General features: G+C 40.3%; 1 long non-coding RNA gene across 1 annotated transcript in view; it reads left to right on the plus strand.

Annotated features, from left to right (window-relative positions):
- LOC148338327 (uncharacterized) overlaps nucleotides 1–14,088 on the plus strand; it is a 129,597-nt gene extending 115,509 nt beyond the window's left edge. The window contains exons 3-5 of the long non-coding RNA XR_015842980.1: nucleotides 7,693–7,958; nucleotides 9,935–10,069; nucleotides 12,149–14,088. This is a non-coding gene — a long non-coding RNA (uncharacterized LOC148338327). The remainder of the gene's footprint in view (nucleotides 1–7,692; nucleotides 7,959–9,934; nucleotides 10,070–12,148) is intronic.
- The last annotated feature ends 6,389 nt before the right edge of the window (nucleotides 14,089–20,477 follow it).

Here is a 20,477-nt window from a genome sequence, read left to right on the forward strand (position 1 = left end):
AAGGGACATAGACTAGCTGCCATCACTGGAACACATTTCAGGCTGATGGATGTGATTTTTTTTCTCTCCATGAGAGCATAATAATGACACATGCTTTTATGCCAGTGGGCTCTTTTGGATGCCTGGGAATGCTACATAAAACAGCAGTCGCCTTTCAGCACACAGCCACACAAGGCCCAGAGAAGTACTTACCACTGATGAATTCCGTATTCATGTCATTTCAAGGTACGGGGGATGTTTTATTCTTTATACAAGAAGTATATTTAAAACATAGATTTCGAAAAGAGAGACTCGGAACGCTTCACTTTTGTGAATGTCTTGAAGTGGCCTGGTCAGAAAAATTATATTTGCTTGCATTTTTTGTTTCATCAATATGTTTTAGACTAATCAGGAAATGACAATTCTAAAAACGCCCCTTGTTCTTCAGCAATATGGCCATGGCCACGCCCCTCCCCATCTTCCAATGTCTTGGTGGGAGTCAGCGCAGGAAATGAAAAGTATACATCGCTGATAAGGGAAGATTAAAAAAGAAAGAAAATGGTGAGCGACTCGGAACCAAAATTTTTGTGGCCATTTCTACTTCGGCTCGATTCAACTTCTGAAAGTATCACACCTATTAGTCCCTCCATGGCTCACTTTGGAGGGAATGATAAAATGGGCAGCGTACCTGCAGTTGCTCTCATGCCAGGTTTGCTTTCTTTGAAAAGTCCTCAAGATGAACACATTGCATTCCAAGAGTCTTTTGTAAACTGAATTGTTCATAGGTCACCATATATTTAAATTTCTATCCATAAGGGTTTGACTCAATGGGGTTCTGAATTTTTTTCTGGAACACTTATCCACGGGTTGCAGGAGTGCAACTTTGAAATTTTTGCCAAGCCAACCTCCAATTAATGCGCCACTTGCATGTCTGGCCAGACCGATCTAGCGTTTGCCGGCTATGACGCTTAAATGCGAGCTGCTCGTCTGCCTGCGCAGAGTTGTCCGCATCACGGTGCTCTGTCTCTGACCAGTAAGAAGACAATTTCGAATCGTTTACCTTGGCTGTATCAGCAAACGAGCGCTAATAGCTGCCCTGACAGCGGCATTGGTGTTTGCCAGGTCGCTACGGGAGCTGGCTGCCAGCCTGCCTACCTAAGGAGTAGCATCGTTAAATGTGTGAAAACGATTAATAAAAAAATAAATACGATCAGCGCGATATTTTCATATTTTGTGGTGGTGATAGTCTTTTCCTCATAGATGCTCACATTTAAGGTCAATAAAGTCCCAAATTTTGTGCCGATTGTTGATTTGTTATTATTTGTTATATTTTCACACTTTTAAGTGGACATGAGTAGAGCAACAGGACATGACAAAACAAGCCCGGCAACAACATGACAATGCGTGCTTCCTTCCTTCAATGACATTGTCAAGCTGATGTGTGAAAAAAAAAGCAGTCCCTGCCCACAAATAATGGGCGTCATTAAGACGTGTTGATTGTAGTCATAAAAAACACATTAAATCACTTCCAGTTTTTCAGTGGGGTGAATTTTAGTGCTGACATCATTTTTGCATACGGACCTGTTACATAAGTGCTCATGTTCAGGCCAATCAATTGTCCCTTTAAGTAAAATGCTGACTTTGCTACAGTCACCAACTGCAGCAGAAACATAATGTCGTATTTCTCAACCTTAAATAAGTTTGAATGGCAACGCAGTGAGAAGTCCTGTGTGTTGCAAAACAACATGTATATTGTCCAGCTTGATTTGCTTTAATGTGACAGCTCATGCTTAAACCCATGTCACTGCTATTGCTATTATCGTTGCCGTGCCGATCCTCAGAAATGTTTTGGATCCTCAGAATTGCGAAAGCTCACACAGTGCAAGTGGACAAATTAGCGTCTTACCGGGGGTGCCTCACTGTCTTTGTAAATCTGTGTTTACCATCTGTCATTCATCGTTCGCGCACCGCTCGCAACTTCACTTTGAACGCCCTTGTTTACACCGATGTCCAATCGCCGGACTTCCTCTGTCAGGCTTCTGGGAATGATGGCAAGCTCAGAGTTCATTTGCTTCACTACAATACCTACTGGGGGCGTGCCTTTAGCGTCCTCGTTCACATCCGCCTTTCCTCTATGTAAGTACTGTGTCGGCAATGTTCCCAGTCGAAAGTGACACTGACATTTCCAGATTTTGGAATTCGATGCACGCACAAGGCGCGTTGCATAATAAGAAAATTTAAGACTTTTAGGTGGTAAAAATATGGTTCTATGTGGGTGCAAGTGATTTTATTTATCGCACAAGATACACGAGAATATCCAAATAATTAATGGTTGTATCAGACAGGCAACATGTTTGCACTCCTACAATCTTTGATGGCGCAGTATAACTCACCGAGGCAGTCCACCAGCTCTTCTCAGACTTTGGCCTTAAAGGTGTTTTAAGACCCGATTAGTATGCATTGGCTGTCTTGATCCATCTGTCTCCATCCTGACAAGGCACAGGTGGGAAGAGTGAGTGCACAGACAAACCTGCAGGTACTATCTCCAAGAGTCAGCTCGCCTAAACAATATGCCACTTGGTCTTTTAGTCTTGTTCCGCCTCAGATTTTCTCTATGAATAAGTGGCAGTGCAAAGTGGCACTGATTCTTGAGGGAGATATATGAATCTGTTGTGTAGAACAACCTGTCCTCACCAAATGAACATGATGGATAGTTTCCCAAATCCTTAATTTACTGGCTGAGTTCACTAAGAACATATTCTTATTCATAGTGACAAAACAAAGCATCCGTAGCGAAGAAACAGGGCTAATACACGGCCACATGGTGGGAAGTTGTAATGGATTTCCTGCAAAAGCTTAACACCTGTGGCTCGCTTTGCAAAGTGGGATTTTTCAGGGAGCGATGGTGATCGCAATGACAACGTATTTATTAATAATACCCCTGCATGCCACGGAAGCCACTGACTGCCAACGGCAACGCTGCAACCGCTGCCTTTGGCACACAACCATATCTCTAACTGCTTCAGCTGCCCGATGCTTTGAGGCAATATTTTTATATTAAAGAGCTGCTCTGATTCACGTTTGACCTCCATTCCGCACCGGCCAATTGGAAAGTAAATATTCTAGTTACGACACAAGTGGAATTTTAAAAGTAAGGTCTTTACATTATGTTAAAAAGACAGCAAAGCTGCTGATACATTTGATTCGGTAGTAATTAAAACAGAAATACATTTTATTTTGCCCTGAGACCACATTTGAGCTGATTTGCATGGCCTACTTTCATATTCTGTGTCTTTTGACTGTGTTCAGAAAGATTTCGAGGGTTACTAAATATAATGCTTCATGCCCGAGTCGCTCTGCCTGAATGTGCTTAAATGCTTCATAATCCATATTGCTCCTCAAGGTCACCACTGGCATGTGATGGTCAACAGGATGATGTCATCTAATAATGGCAGCAACAATATGGTTCACCTTACTTCCATCATCGCTAAAATGTATGGGATATATAAAATCTATATTAAATGTCATGACTCATAAGTGGCTGACTGGCCCTAACAAAAGGCGACAGCAGATTGCATGCCTCGTCTATACTGCACTCCATTTAACACAAGCTGACAGACATACTGCAATTTGTGTAACGCACACCCTTTCCAGCAGTGTCCTTTGCCATCCCACAGACAACATAGTGTAGGTACATCGTTTTTACAGAAGCCATTTCCATGTTGACCTTGTGAAAAAGTATCACATGACAATGTAACCCCACAAAAAAGGAATCTCAAAGTGAATCTGCTTGTGTCTGTGATTAAAGCAGCAGAGGTTAGGAGTTGTTTTCATCAGCCTGTGAGACTATAATTACATATTGCCACTTTAGTGCTTCGACTGCCCGTATACGACTGAAATGCAGGCAGGCTGGTACACACTGTGGGTTACATGACTGATTGCACATTTCAGAAGGTGGGCCCTCAGTTGCCAATCCCGCGCCCACCAGTGCTCCATCATTATTTCATTTTAATATATATAAAGAGACACATTAATAAAATGGCTTTTTTGAATTGTTTTCAAAGTTGTATAATTTCAACATGGACATGAGTAGAATAGAACTCACAAAAGGGACCATGCAGGCAATGTGACATTTTAACTCGCTTGCCAAATTCTATTCAAGTATTGTGATTAACATAAATGCATCCTTTAATGAAATAAAACTTCTATTTCTCAGTAAACACAATTTTTAGAACACGTATGATAAGACTCACTTCTGGTTGAATTCTTGTGAATGAGAAGGTTATAATGAAAAAAATAAAAAGATTTTCTCTGCTTTCATTGACGTGGACTACTCCGGCAACAATAAAGTGCAGAGGAAAAAAATACATTTGTGTGACACATTGACGAATCACATTTTCAATCAATGGTCCACTTTTGTGGGAGCATTGCTGCTCACGACGGTCGCGAGCGTCCTGGAGCCTATGCCAGCTATCTTCCGGCAGTAGGCGGAGTACAAACTGAACTGGTTGGCAGCGAATTGCAGGGCACACAAAGACAAACAACCATCCGCGCTCACAATCATACTTGGGGACATTTCCGAGTATCCAATCAATCTACCATACCTGCTTTTGGAATGCAGAAGGAAACCGGGGTACCCGATGAAAACCCAGGCAGTCGTTCACCGTGCATAAATACATTTATATATATATATATATATTTTTTTAATATATTTTTTTTATATATTTATTTATTTATATTTATTTATTTATTTTTTATATTTATTTATTTATTTAATGACTAAATTTGTGTCCTCCAAAAACATGGCTATGGCGTACCTATTCATCCATGTCGTGTTTATGATGTTACAAACATGGATGATGGCTTAATTGGACAAGCGGCTGATTGGACGGAGCGGGGACGTATCGCGGACAAACTTTACTGCACTGTGTTAAACAGATGAATGAGTCAGCCTATTAATACGGGGGCTTTAAATAACATGCAGAACAAACATACAGCTGTTGCGGTGTAATCATATAAGCGCAGCGTTGTTGAGGAAGTTAAACACTAGTCTAAAATGTATAAACCTTTACAAAGACATTAAGGAAGAATGTGTGTAGCTTGAAGCTGATGCAACTTTTTTTTTGTTAACTGTCACAGAACTATAACTTGAATTAAACTAGTAATATAATATACAACTGAGACAAAAAACATCTCTCTTCTATAATAACAACTGACAAGCATATCATCGTCAAGCCGGTCAGTCGCTAGTGAGAAGTTAACGTAGCAGTCTCCATGTTGACTCAGTGCTCCCTCTTGTCAACAGCTTAAACAAATGGGACTCAAATGCAGAACACTAGTCACGGAAGATCAAATTTGAAGTCCACGCTTCCATAAAAAAAAAAGAAAAAAGTTGGCTCTCCTGAGTGAGAGTTGAAGATTCTTTGCATGCAACCACTGCGGGTTTGGTTCCAAGCCAATGACCCAGCACTTAAGCCATCAGAGCTCCATCCAGTGTTGGTCCCAAGCCAAGATAAATGGGAGAGCATTAAAGACAACAACAAAGCTGAATATTACCAAACAGAACTAGCTCTTCTTCTCACTTAACCGCATGGCTACCTAGCTCAATGTTGTATCAATGCGCGCTTTTGACTTCTGATGTTGTTCTGATTTCATATCCGTCTCTTCAGGAAAAAAACTTTGCCAAAGCAAATCATGTGAATAGTTAACACTTTACCCTGCTTAAGTCCCACAATGTCACAATATGATATCTCAATTTTTGTGCAGCAGTCGAGACATATTTTCCACCAAAATGTGTGCATTTAGAGTTGGGTTTTCCTCTATTATAGGAAAAATATTATTGGCCCATAGCAACAGCAGTGCATTCTCGGTGATGAACGCTTTAAATGGCCTTTCAGCAAAGGGAAAATCCTGCCTCTACTTTACACTCAAGTGCCACTTCCAAAGCAAATTATTTTCACTCTCCATGCCGCGAATTGCACTTTTTTGTGAATAGAACATATTTCCTGCAGTTACATATTTTCCTGAGGCAATGGCTGTTAGGTGTCGTGCTTTATGTTCAATATTTTTCCTTCAGTAACATAGTCAAAATGTTGTCAGTTCCATCAAGCTGCATGATCCCAGACGCTGTGCCTGCTGTGCGTTGGCTCGGGTGTTGAGTTGTCAGAATACATTATGGTGGTCGTACACAACCATACATTCGTCACGCAGGGGCTGCGGAATGTTTGATTCCTACAGCTGCGCTTGTCTCCCTAGTAGCCCTCCATGCTGCAAACATCCGTGCAGATCCATGAAATGGTAATTCTTCTCTTTACATCTCCAGATATCAACCCCGCATCAGGCATAAAGGTTTCCTTGGAAAACGACTCTTGTAAGAATAGTGCCGATGTTTATCATTATGACCATTTTTATTGTATTCACAACACACTCAGCATTGACATTTTGCAGAGCACTGTGGCACCGTTCTGCGTGGTTCCTTTGTTTGTTCCATTCTTGCCACTAGAAGCGTGTTTTGAAAGTGTAGAAGTAAGTCACAAATGCACTGCACCACAACAAAGTCTGCCTATTAGGTCGTAAACAAAATGACATGATTTTACCTCAGGAATCAACAAAGACGAATTCAGGCCGGAGATGCCAGTAGTAACGCGCTACTCCAATATGACAACTTTTGCGGGGTAATTAGTAATCTAACACATTCTGTCCAGACCATTAGTCACATAACTGTTACTTATCAAAGTCGTTGTGCGTTACTATTTATGTCATTTTCCCAAGGGTTAGGTTGTCTGGCTATTCTGCTTTGTTTACATGATGTTTGTTTGGATTGGTAAAATGATTAAACCACCGCTGTGAATCCAAATAAAATGCCATTCGGATTCAGACTTTTTTTATTCCGGTGAGGTGTTTTATATGTTTATTTCATTTGGTCATTCGGTTTCATTTTAATCGGAATAAGGGGTTCCACTCGACTACTGTGTGGCCAAAAATGTGTATATTCCCAGCTTTGTGGCTTCCTTGGCAAATTTAACTTGGATACACTCTTGTATGATTCAAAATGAAGAGTAAGACTGAAAAAATAGTCATGATACTTTGCTGTAAAAGTCTGAATTTTGATTCTGAACAACACGCCAACGTCGTCGTCCCCCCCCCCCGGGAGACTTCTCACAAGCCTGAAACTGCATCTGAATGACGATTCCCTGTGGAAGCCTTGTGGCATGATAAAAGTAGAGCTATGTTAAAGTAGACAGATGCCCTCAACACCCTCACCCCTGGGAATCGTTTGCATGGAAAAACATACAGGACGATGTATACTGTATGGACCAAAACACGTCACAACAGCTGTTTTAGTAATGACATGAAATATAAGAACTTCATCTGTCAACCCGGATTTGGACTTTAACAAGATAATAGTTAGTTTATATGAAAACCTTGTCTAAATATTAAACGCTGTCATTTAAACGGCATCATAGTCCGAGTTTTATTTTGCCCCCTTTCATGCTGCCCACCTCTCATCTAAAGTCACCTGGGATAGGCTCACCAGAGACCCCAACAAGGATAAAATGGATTATTTCTGGTGTTTCTGCATTATTTTTTTCAAAGGGAGCCCTGTGATTGTGACCTCACAGGTCGTTAATAGCCCGTACGTGCATGGAGCCTTATCAAGCCACCACAAGTGATGATGTCTTTTTTTTTTTTTTTTTTGTCTTTTTTGTTCAGATGGTCTAAGGAAAAATGGTCTCAGATGGACAGGTGACACCACTGCCAAAGCGGGACCAGTATGTGTAGTCAACTAAAGCTCTTCCATATGACGTTGAGATTGCGTCCCAATCCTCAGGCTGATGCCTGTAACTTGCCTTCTGGAGGGGAGAACAGAACACCTCATCTTGAGTTCTCTTAATGAAAAGATTTCAGAGACTGAGCATGACGAGGGATTGAGCCACCGGGAATCGCCACATCCTACCTGAAAAGGATGCATGACTGAAGTAAGTCATGTGAGAGGATATTGTGTGTGTGTGCGTGTTACTTGTTATAAAAATATTTAAAAATAATTCCCGAGGTAAAAAAAATGTTAGGATCATCTTACAATTATATATAATACCAAAAGGTTGACTAACAAACCTAGCTTGAAAAGAAGTCTGAAGAAGTATGTGCCAATAATAGAACCAAGGGCAAAGTAGAATATCTTCCTGTTTGAGTGCCTCTATAAAAAGGGGGAGACTGCGCTTTCCCCTAAACCTTCTGTTCTGAAAATACGATAGGAAGTCAGATATGAATCAATAATCTAAACATTTCATACACTGTATTGTATCTTAATGTCAGAACTGGATTGAAGTGCGGCGTGGATGTTCCTTAACAAAATAGAAATCTTACCTTTCAACGTGACAAGTGCATGTGCCGGGATTCTGGTTGGGCACAAATGCTTATACCCTGATTTTCTGTTCCGTTTTGAGATAAACGCACCAAGGTCTATCTGCGCTTCAGTGATCACGGACTTTAAGCCACTATCATCCTTCAAGTGACCAGGAATCTAAACCACAAGTCTGTTCCTTTTACTGCACAAAAGAGTAGATGTAGCGCGCTAAGCCATAAAGCTTAACCTACAGCTCAAGGAGTCGTTTTGTGCTCCCTTTGAAAAGCTGGCATATTCAAAAGCTGCAGTGGGAGAAAGAAAGTCACTGTTATCATACAACATTTGATGTAAAAATAATGTGTTATGAAAGAATTTATTATGTAACTTTCTCCTAACTGCTGTTTGCACCTGACTGTCATCATCAGCGGCTGATCGGGTAGCCAAAAAATGTACTCAAGAAGACTATCACTTCAGAATAATATGACTCAAGTAAAATTACAAAGTTGCACCCCAAATAATTGATTGAGTACTTAGCCAAAATCCCACTCAAATACTAACTCGGTATTAGCATTTGATATTAATTTTCAATCAGATCATGAACATCAGTCAAACACTGGGATGGTGCGTAGACAATTAACAGATGGGGGGGGGGGGGGGGGGGAAGATATATGAGTCGACATAAATTATAGCTACATGTATTTTATTATTATTTTTTACATTGTAAATACTGCAAAATGTTTTGTCTGTATATTTGTAACTGGAGAAATTCTGTCCGGTGGCCCGGTCTGACCAGCATCAGTTAATTTCAGGTGACCCGACACAGTCACGTGGTGGCACTGGGCCATCAGCCCATCATCAATGTCGAAACCTGGTAAAGTTAACGTAGTGTGATACTATCTGGAATAAAGACTATATTTTTCATTTTCCGTACTGTTCATATTAATGCACTCATACCGGTGAAACCTATTGATTTATTTTTTTTAACACATTTTTCCTCAGCCAGCTGGAGGTCGTATAGTCGTCCACCTCACCCAGTGTCACGGTGTCCCAAATGCTTAGCATTATTGACACACAGCTCAGTTGTCCTACTGTGAACTCTGAGTGGGAGCAGTACCATGCCGCCCACCTGGACACCAACTTAAAACTAGAATATGTTGGTCATACTCTTTCTGGAATTGATCAAAAGGACTATGACTGGCCAAATTAAATGACTACTTTTAACCACAGCAATCTGGGAACTGTTTTCAATTGGAGAAATAAAATTCCTAATACTGCATGTCTCCTCTAATACTGAAACAATCTCTTCCGGCATGCGGGCTGATCTTAAATGTGTAGTGGTTCAAAATTGTTTTCAACCAAAGGAAATAATGAAACTAAAAAGTGTTTTACGATGAAGCTGCTGTTGTTCTTATCCTTACATAGTTGTCCATAGGCCACGAGACACGGTGGTGCTAAGCATCAATTTCCCCAATTTGGAAATGAAGACAAAGTGATTGTGTTAAACTCATGATGAATTGTCATTGTTCGGGAGGCAGCATTGGCACAGATCTGATGACGTTGCTATTTGCCTGCAGAAAAATGACCTTTTGTTTGTTTTTCTGATGACAGGAGGGGAGACTCATATTTTTCAAAGTGTGGAAAATGACCTACCCCGTGGTCATTGGGTCATTTTTAATATGCTGCCAAAGGGTCACCATTAGTGCAGACAGAAAATGTCCAGCGTATCCATCCAACCCAAGTACCGTAAGTACACTTTTTTCGTACAAAAGGGGTTTTCTGATCCAAATTAGTGGACTGTAGATTGTAATCAGGTCATGTTCATTATTGACACCAAATTAAATGTTCTATTTTCTGTAAATATGTATGGGCTCTGTATATTTAGCCACTTAAATGATAGCTGTCTTAAATAATATAGCCTTTATTAACCTCTCAGCTGAAGCCTACTGCTTATGCTGACACAAAGTGGTCATTAGGTCATGTCAGATAATGAACTGTTGTTAACGCGACGCTCACACTAGTGTGTGCATGAAATATTTTGTCAGAACGGCTTGACTGCGTCCGACTCAAGCAGCTGAAAGTGACACATGATAAATTACATGCACATCTCACAGCGTGGGGGCGGAATGTAATTATTTCAGGTCAATATGGTCAACGCAGTAATACTTAAGTGTGATTATTCATTATTTTATCATGCAGCAAGTTTGAATTCAAATGTTTTAAATGTACTTGATATACACATAGTGATGAGAGTACAAATGTACAAAATACCAGTCAGCCCAGTTATTAGCTGTGAGAAGCCAATTGTCTTGTACTTGAAAGGTTAACCCTTCACAGCCTTGTTCAGTCTTTCCAGTCAGCGATTGCGAGGGCACTAGGAATGTAACGATATCCAAAATTAACAATCCGATATCATCACGATACAAACCTCTCTATGTGATAATTATCACCAAGTTAAAAAATAAAAAGCTCAGGATATTGAAGAACAGAAAAAGCACAATATTGTGTTTTTGTGCGTAATAACATCAGTGACAAAGAAATAGGCTTCACCAGTCAGTTTACTTTCTTCTGGCTCAGCGGCACAATGTATCATCTCAATGTATATAATTCACAATGTTGTGATTGGCTGAAGTGGGCTGAACGTAATGATTATTGGACGAAGATGTGCTTTTAATGTCCTAACATGACAGCAACGACAATATGGCAAAATTAATATCGCTATATTGTCGTTATCACGACATCACCAGAAGGCACCGGATGTTTTTGTGATAAAGGGCCCAACAAGACAGACAGGAAACGTAATACATATGTATGTGACAGTAATCCAAATCCCGTCTGATACTTTCTTGCACATTACATTTTTTTATCAGTTGGGATGTAAATGTTGCACAATACAAATAAAAGAACAAAGAAAAAAATATTCTTTCAGGGACTATGCTTTCCAAAAACACTTTTTGCCGGTAACACAGAGAGTGTGATGGAAAGTGGCATAGAAGTTAACACACCCAGCCCATATAGGCTCACCAACAGCCGCAGTGTGTTCATACTACATTTTGCCGACAGTCGAATGTTGACGTTATATCATATTATTTGTTGAAAAAAATTCAGCGCCAAATGACTTTTTTTTTTCACCTGTGAGGAGCATGTCCATGACCTGATGTGGACTTAGAGCCAGTCGTTAAATCTGTTAAAGTGACTCGCCTACATGTGAGGCGGTAATTATGGTTGCTGGGCAACACTGATCAACACTCACTCATGTTTCTACGGATGCACTAGCTACAAACCTGCATTCAATCATGAGTGCAATATTCTGATTAGATTACCTGTATTCAATTTATTAAACACAAAATAAAAAAAATAAAAAAAAAGATACTTCGAAGTAGCCTGTTTGATGAGCGTCACCCACGGAAATGGCGACGATTAGTATAACTTCAAATGCTACACAATTTCAAGTGTGACATAATTCAGATCTCATAAAATCTCCACACATGAACAACACCTTCAGACGTCAATGAGTCATGCCTCTTCAGTTGTTGCGCACATTAGCTTTTTGTGCACTGTGTGAAGTCTGGACAGGAGAATTGGCGTTCCTTGAAAGTGTGTGTAAAAAATATTATTAAGCACCAGGGTGGTTTTTGTCACATGACCACAATGGCATTGTTCTGAAAAGCATTGACAAATTTATTTCCAGCCAGGATCATAATGGATAGTCAGGGAGAGTTGGTGAGTCATACATCCCAAAGATATTTGGCGATAAGGTCTGACCACTTGTGGTGATCATGAGAGAAAAAAAAAAAAACACTCAGTCGAGTCCTGTTCTAACAGCTGTCAACACCCACTTCTGTCTTCACCGGGCGAACCGCGTCACGGAAAAATCATCCAAGTGAAAAGGTAGCACAACATACTTCTACATCAATGAGAAATGGTGCACTGATGTCACGGAGCTGAGCACACACTGGAGCCAAGACTTGGAGTTGCTATTTCTAAACTGGAAGCCATTCTACTTACGTGAGTTCTCTTCTTTCTTCCTTGTTTACATCCCACCACAAACAAATGATAACTCAGCCCTATAAATGATGGCTGACCAAGTAAAAAAAAAAGCTAAAGCACCAACACAGTTTCTTTGAGGACACATGTGTCCCAACAAAGACCTTTCGCGTGAGACGGTTCTTCAAACAGCAGAAGTTCAAGAAGGCTGCAGGCCTGGATGGTGTGTCCGACCTCCTGCCTTAAAGTCTGCACTGACCTCCTGGCTCCAATCTTCACATGGATCTTCAACAGATCCCTGGAGTTGTCAGGTCCCATCCAGCTCCAAACCATCATCACAGTCCCCAAGAAATGTGCGACATCTGAATAGAATCACTCCAGGCCTGTTATCTATAGTCATGAAGTCCTTCGAAGTTCTCCTACCTCCGAAAGGACGTCACCGGACGCCTGCTGGACCCCCTGCATTTTGCCGACTGGGCAAACAGATTGGTGGATGACGCAGTCAACTTGGGGCTGCACTACATCCTGGAGCACCTTGACATAAGGATGGCCGATATGGCCTAAAAAAAAAAAATCTTTATTTTTTCAAAAAAACTCAATAACGATAACTATGGATGGACGGCGTTTGTGAACAGGAGCTCTTGTAGAAAATGTATGAAGCCATTTAAAATATGAACAAGACGTACAACAAAAATCTTTCATTTAAAAATCATTTAATAATGAAGAACTTCAAATTATGTCAAGACGAGCATTGATTTTTGTGGGAAATTATGGCACTTTAATGCCTCCTATTATTCCGTAATGACAGATATCATAACATTTTGAGCTGCAGGAAGAACTGGTATACCACTGGCAACTACTAGAGCAATCAGAATGAGAAAATGTCTTTATTACAGCAGTCAGTGGAAAAAAAAATCTTTTATTCAACATGAAGTGGTTTGTGCCACATGCGTCACGCTGGAATACAGGACGTTCCTTAACAGAGACGGTCGGAGAAATGCAGCGTTTACCGCTTTTAATACACATATGATTGTCGTGACAACAAATTCAGCCGCAATCTTTTGACAGGACAGTTTCCGAAATTGTCCTTCACATACTACACGATATAGTCGCAAATGTACAGTCGTTACAATGCCGATTCCAAGCGTGTAAACGGAATATTCAGCAAATATCGAACATCCTGGCTGTCATGCTTTGTAACTTGCTCGCCTAAAGTGCAGTGTGTGTGTGCGTGTGTGTGTGTGTAGTTCACTTGTAAATTTTATATTGCAGTTTTTTTTGTTCATCCTGAAACTTAGCCCAAAATTCTGCTATCCCTAACTTGAGTATTTATGTCTACTCGATACATACTGCAGTATACATAACACAGTATACAGCACTTTTTCAACGAGCAGGTTTAAAAGTCTGAAAGATTGTGAGAAAAAGTTTGACTTAGCCATGTCATTTAAACATTTAAAACAACGTGGTTTAAAGATGGATGAAAAACAGCAGAGCACATCAGCCACTGTGATAGAAGACAACTCTCTAGTGTAGCCACATAAGTGGCTGATGCCCTAAGATTTTTTCGTGTAAAATCTCCACTGAGTCTGACGTAGTAAAACGTTTACGTGACAGTCACTTCTTGAAGTTTTATTGGGGTGAGGGTCTAACTGCAGTAGCACTTCTTACCTTGGGAAATAGAACTGACAGTCTGTATTAAGCTGAGAAGCAGCAGAAGCGGCAAAGTTCAACCACCGCCGAGCTGAAGGAGCAAGGTGTCAAACTGTTGCCACAACACGCAGAGGGGTGTGCCTACTTTGACATATCACTCAAGTACGGAAGCGGCCGTGTCACGATCGGGATCTCAAATTTGAGCAGTGCTACAGGTAGCTTCTCCGGAGGCAGCATTGTGCTCCTTTGTTGTCTGTCTGGCCCGCAAAAAGTGAGGCCTGTCCTTGAAGAGTGTAATCCAGGAAACTATGCTGTCCTCACCTTGCATCACTGAGCTTGAACTGGAGAGGTAAGAGCTAGCGTGTGTGAAACGAGCATGGCGGAACCCATAATGCACTGTGTGTATTTGGACAAGTCTACATCTGTAGACATGCTAATTGCTGTAATTATAGCTTTTGAAGGTGAGTACATGGCTTGAGCTGAAAAGCGCTGGTGAGTCGGTCAGGTTGACATTCAATGAGACACAATAAGTGTGAATTTAAACAAACACATAACTTCATTTTTCAGCTCCCTAGGAATGTGTGTGAAAAAAGCGCTCTCTGAATACAATGCTTCCGAAAAATGACTGCCGATTATGACGCATAATAGCGTATAAGATGTTTTGGTCGTTCAATATAGCAATGTGCATTCTTATTAGGGGTGGTTTGCAAAATCTTAAGTTTGTATTTCGGTTTTGTGCTCTCGGTTTATGTTTGGTCTTAACTCTTTGAAAGATCTGTTACGTCTTGTATATTTAGGATAGAAGTGTCAATATTCGCAGCATTCTTGTTAATTACTATTATTGTTTTATTATTTCTATGAATGTTATTTTGTTTTTGTAGGGCAGTGCTAAATTGTGGTCGTCATAACATGCAAATTAATTTGAATTACATGCCAAAAGGTACAAACCGATCTGTGTCTTTACATCCAAAGCCGATAAACGCTTTAGGAATTATAACAGTTGTGTGTTTTCTGTACCAGAGACATTACGTTGGAAAGGCATTCAATACAGAGGTTCACTGTTTTTGTGACAAATGTTCAAAAATAGATGAATGGAAGCTTGTGTCATTCAAAAAAACCTTTTTTTTTTGCATTTGTCACTTTACCATAGCTTCTTTGCCCAGTTGTATTGTTCACTTCTTTTAATTCCTCCTAACTGCTGCTCTTGCACCTGTTCTTCCATTCTAGATCGTTTAATATTGTTATTATGAGTGTAAATGTGCACATATTGATGCTGAGAAATTAATTTACCTCACAGGATTAATCCTACGCCTGTGTGTCTGCCCGTCAATCTATGAACTTATCTATTATTTCTTTTTAGTAACCTTTCCTTTTCTGCTTAGTCATGTCGTATTGTAGAGCTGCATGTATTTCCATGCCATTTTCCCGTGCGACGGGAGAGTTTGTCATGGTCCCCTACTCGCTCTTTTACATTTTGTATTAAGATGGCTATTTATTGGAAATGCAGTCAGATGGAATAAGCTTCGATGAGAGAGACAGAGCGATAAGAGTCGACAGAGCAAAAAAAAAAAAAAATCCAAAGCAGCAGCATAATAATTGTTTGATACAACCAGTAGTGGGCAGTCTGTCAGTCCCGACCAAAGGTCCGTCAACCCGTCACTGATCAATGCCCATTTTGCGGGCGGACTGATGTGAGCGATTTTTAGCTGTCACCCACACCGTCACTACCCCAAAAAGCAAAGACTAGCTTCAGCAAATAATGCTTTGCAGCCCGTTTGTGCATTGGCGCCGTCCACTTGACAGAAATTTCTGCGTGAGCGCACTGCATCATATCAGTAGCCTGCTGGCTTGCGTAATGAAAGGTTGTCTGTCGCGAGCTCTTCGCTTCTGTGGTGCCGACAAGCCCCAGCAGGAAGCCCTCTCCTGGGCACTCTTCCTCAAGGAGCACTGGGAGGCGTGGGTAGACTTGTTCATCAAGTACAACACTCCACCCCAGCTCCGATGCTGTGACGATGATGTTCTCCAAAGCTGGTGACATTCTCAGGCCGAAGGGGGCTGTGTTGTTACCTTTGTAAAAACTTTTTTACTTAGGACCTAAAATGGTTGAAACAAACTGTAATTAAGCAATAACGGAAATCCTTCTAAAATAACCAGAGATGGGTTTTTGTCTGTACTTTAGATTGTCTGTGCGTTCTTGAGAGTATTTCAGGCCCGTCCAGTAGCTCCAAGTCTGCAAACAGCGTAGAGAACGGACTTACTGGGCCAGCCTGAAATAATGATGGACCGATGATGACGGACTGGCCAGCCGGCTGCAGGCAGATGACGAACCAGTGAAATTTACTGACATGCCCACCACTAGACGAAACAATAACTTTGTTAGATTTTAGCTAACATGGACAAGGAAGGCTGTGCTACACACAATGAGGATGGAACGTAATGAGTGACAAATGGGACATGACTGAACATGACAGAAGCAGTGAGCCAAGCAGTGCTACTGGTGTGTGATGAGAGTGGCTGTGCCCTATCAATCATTCCGGTAAAGAAATAGATCACAAATCCAAGTTACTTCCCACGATCACATACGCGTATGAGTTTTCGAAGAAGTCTGCAACTGCCGAGCAAGCACAATGAGGATGGCCCAGCATATTATTTGCAATAGTACAACTTGATAAAAAATAAATTAGTTCCAGTGTCCTGATTAACAGGGAAAATAAATTAATAAAGAAATCAATAGTTGTCAATCGATACATGAGGTGTGATTCAAGGGCGGTTAGGGTTTAATGTAGAATGATTTGGTCCAATTCAACATGATGCTACTCAGTTCAAAAGAGTATGTATGATGCAATGAATTTTCATCCTTTTTTTTTTTACACACTAAGTATATGAATGAACTTGTCAGTACCGTAAATGTGGCATTACCTTCAAAGTTATACCTCGCCAATAAAGCACCCTTATGCTTATGATCCAAAACGCAAAATCATCTGTGAGGCACGGTGGAGACAATATCATGCCTTTGGCTTGAACGGCTCCTTCTGGAACTCGTCTTTATTAATGATGTAACTCACGACTGTAGCAGAAGAATGAATTCTAAAGTCTACAAAACGATTTTGTCTGGAGATTTATAGAAAATGCCTCCAATCTTAATGGGGAGAAGCTTCGTAAAGCAACAAGACAATGACTCAATACACTGCGGCCACAAAAAAATGACTTCAGGGTGAAGACTTGCCAAGTCATTCACCAGACTTTAACCCAATAGAGCATGGATTTTGCCTCCTGAAAATGGGAAAAAAGGGAGAAACCACCAGGAACACACAACCATGCCTATTAAAACAAGCCAAAGCAAGGCATCTTTATTTATATAGCACATTTCATAGACAGGGCAACTAAATGCCAAAAACAATTACCTCATTCTTATGATTTGGGTGAAGAAAATTTTGGTTGACGCAGATGTTTATTTGCTTTCGACGGTAACATGAAACGTTGGTTGGACAGCTGTCATTTGGGAAAATTGATAAATGTAGCTGTTATCAAAAGCATTTCACCCAAGGGTAACATACACAGACTAAAGTAACGGGGGCCCTAGAACTGAGCCTTGAAGGTCACCTGACCCACATACTGTAGCATGGCTATTCGATCAAATTCAACACAAAATACCTGAGAAACTCCTGATTGGGCCTGAACCAATTTAGGCCCGTTCTGTTTATTCCGACCCAAATTTCCAAGCTATTCAACTATGATCAACTAAATCAAACATGCACTGAGCTCCAATACCTTTCCTTCATCAGTGTTCAAGCTCATATCATTTAGTACTTAAATAAGAGCTGTTAAACATGCATGGGACCAAGAAGACTGGAAGAATACAGCAATAAAAATATATTTTATTGGTATTGGAGTAATCCAAAATTGATCAAAAGTAATCAAATTACTTTATGGTACTTGGATTAAGTTACCAACTAACAACCAGTCACTTAACACTCAGTTGTACTCTGAACTGTGCCTTTGCAGGCCTTCTGCTCAGTGCATGGCAAGACAGATTGCAGCATCTCCGGCATTGTAAATTCAATTTAAAGTCTACCAACGTCAGAAATGTGTAAATGAAGCAAAAAAAAAAGAAAAAATGTTCGAAATCATTGGCCACTGTTTTTTTTTGTGCTTGTTTTCTCCTTTGTTCACTTCAGTCTCATGTGTCATGCTGTTCAGTTAGCACTTTGTTTCCCTGCTCAGTTAACGCCAGCTCACTGCATTCTGTTATAGTGCCTTGAAACGTACTTGAGCTGCCTTCTCATACTTTGCTCAGTCAGACAAAAAAGGATCCTGTGAAACTTGCCGCTTCATGCACCTGCCTGCGCGCCTCCGAAGCGAAAACAGTGACAAAAACTTTCAATTGATTTGAAGTTGCATGAAAACAAGTATTTATGTAGACGTGACCCTGCATGACAAGTTGGTAACAATGTGCCAACCCAAAAAGAGTGCGCTAAATGAATGAGTGTGGATGAGATCAAATGCCATGGTTCCATTCTCATGATTCAACTCAACCAATTGTGCTTAGTGAAGCATGTGCCTGGCAACTTGAATTCAAATTAAATGAGCTACAATTTCAACAATGAGTGTTAAAACCAAATGGCAACATCATTACATGCACTCAACTTCTACTTCAAGATTTGAAGACATTTGGTGAATTGAAATTCTTCTCGAGGAGTAGAAAAAGCTCACCACTGAAGGATGAATCACATGTGATGCGCAGGACACACAGACTGCAGGTACACTCGATTCATCTGACACTCTTTCTACTTGTGCACTAATCAATACTGTAGCCGTGAAGAAGCCCTCAACGGCGTCCTTGGTTTTCAGCACTCTGGATGATAAATGGTTCAGTTGACCTGGTCATATTATATAACTCATTACCTAACAGACATTTAAAGAAGCCTTTCAATTGATAATTATATTGACTTTACTTAACTTTACATGCCGTATAGTGTAATTATAAAAGTGGAACACAAGGTAAAAAAAATCGTTGCCTTACGGAACTGCAATTGTGTTCGGCTATCAACATCGAATGGAAATGAGAAGAATTCATTCTTACCTATTAAATTTTCTTTAAAAAGTAGTCCACTGACTGTTGGGAGCCTACACTACACACGGGCAGCTCGCCCGCGCCTGCTGAGCTGCTGCATTGCCCGACTGAGTGCTGTGGGCGAATTGGCAACACAGATAGTTGTTAGCCGCTAACGCGTCCACACCATTAGCTGGCTAGATAAGTTCATCTGACTACTCTTTAGCTTGTCATATCGAAATTCAGTACAATCAGAGAGAGATGCTCTCATGTTGTAAAATTTATATATTAAGGAAAAAAAAAAACAATTAATGAATTCACTGATCATTTTCCCGCTCGTTGATCAAGGAAATGTGATCAATTTGATTACCAAAACATTTAATTATACGTCAAACTAAATGATAATTTGTCAGCTAAGGAGAAGTAAAATACATAGAAATAAACCAAATTTTTCATGTTACAGTTTAAGATGATACGTTTAGGAGGTTATGTGTAGTTGATGGAAAATGTTATAGATTGATTTCTGTATGTTCTTACATAACTGTATCTCTTGCACGTGCTAATTTGCCTAATATCGTCGAATGACTGATTAGACTGTTGAGAATGTTTATCTGTTTTTGTTTTAGTAGTTGTTTTTGTCGTCATGCTTTCTGTCTTTTTCTTCCCTGTTGATAGTTTTATGTTTCTCCTGTTTGTTCAATAATTATCGGGGAACTTTTAATCCAGTGCATGTTGCAGTAGTTTCTTGTACACTGAGTACAATGACAATAATGGGTACTTTGACGCTGAATCTGATTTTACCTCCATATGCCACCATGCAAAGCTACCAATCTGACAACAAGCATTGTCTCTTTGAGAATTATGGGATATTATTTGGATGTATATTTTTTTTAACAACCATGGTGTACGTTGCATTTTTGGTATGTTTGTTTTTCCTTCTCGCAAGGATATTAAAGAAATATTTAATCTCATCTTCATGACCTAGGTAACCTTTAAGTTATTTTGACCCTAAAAGTGTGTTGCAAGTAATGCTTGATTTTCAGACAGTAGTTGAGATAAAATATTTCACTGAGTATTATTCCGAAAGCTCAAATACTTCTGCCAGGATGGCCGAGTGGTCTAAGGCGCCGCGTTCAGGACCCAGTCTCCCCAGGAGGCCTGGGTTCGAATCTCGAATTTCCCCATTGTGGGACTAATAAAGGGAATATTATTATTATTATTATTATTATTCTGGATGTAGTGATTCTGTGCTAATTCACTGGGTGGGGCATATCCTTCCTTCAGGGATTCATCCGTCTTGCTGGAAACTCTTTAATCCCAAATGGGATTGACTTCTGATGTATGCGTCATATTTGAAGTCTTCATCCAGTTTATTTCTTTTGATTTTCATCCAGCCTGTGCATATAACTGTAGCAACTGAGACTATTTGGTGTGGCTAATTGTTGCACCGCCTCAGCCAGAGTC

This window comes from Idiotropiscis lumnitzeri, chromosome 4, assembly GCF_059441095.1.
Source record: "Idiotropiscis lumnitzeri isolate Australia: NSW breed Sydney's pygmy pipehorse chromosome 4, RoL_Ilum_1.0, whole genome shotgun sequence".
NCBI lineage: Eukaryota > Metazoa > Chordata > Actinopteri > Syngnathiformes > Syngnathidae > Idiotropiscis > Idiotropiscis lumnitzeri.